General features: G+C 31.1%; 1 protein-coding gene across 1 annotated transcript in view; it reads left to right on the top strand.

Annotated features, from left to right (window-relative positions):
- Positions 1–296, top strand: part of LOC119588087 — a gene marked incomplete at its 5' end in the record, with an annotated part of 20,276 nt that overhangs the window by 12,728 nt on the left and 7,252 nt on the right.

Below are 296 nucleotides of genomic sequence, written 5' to 3' on the forward strand. Positions count from 1 at the left end.
ATTCAAAGTTCAAAGGTATTCTCGCTGCTTATATTATGCTGTTGCGTTTTTTTTTTTTTTGTGTGTAAGACTTTATTTTGTTTTTAGGTGTTTTCCTGTGTCAAACCCTTTTTAATTTTCTCTCTTTTTTCAGTTTTTGTACATGTATGTATGATGTGTATCTGTGTTTACGTGTGTAATCGAAGGCTCTATGTGTGCTGTGCTGTGTTTTTTCTGTAAAACCTTGTTAATTTTCCTCTCATTTTTTGTTTTTATGTATGTATGGTGTTGATAACATTTACATACAGAACAGTGTG

Source organism: Penaeus monodon, chromosome 23 (genome assembly GCF_015228065.2).
Source record: "Penaeus monodon isolate SGIC_2016 chromosome 23, NSTDA_Pmon_1, whole genome shotgun sequence".
Lineage (NCBI taxonomy): Eukaryota > Metazoa > Arthropoda > Malacostraca > Decapoda > Penaeidae > Penaeus > Penaeus monodon.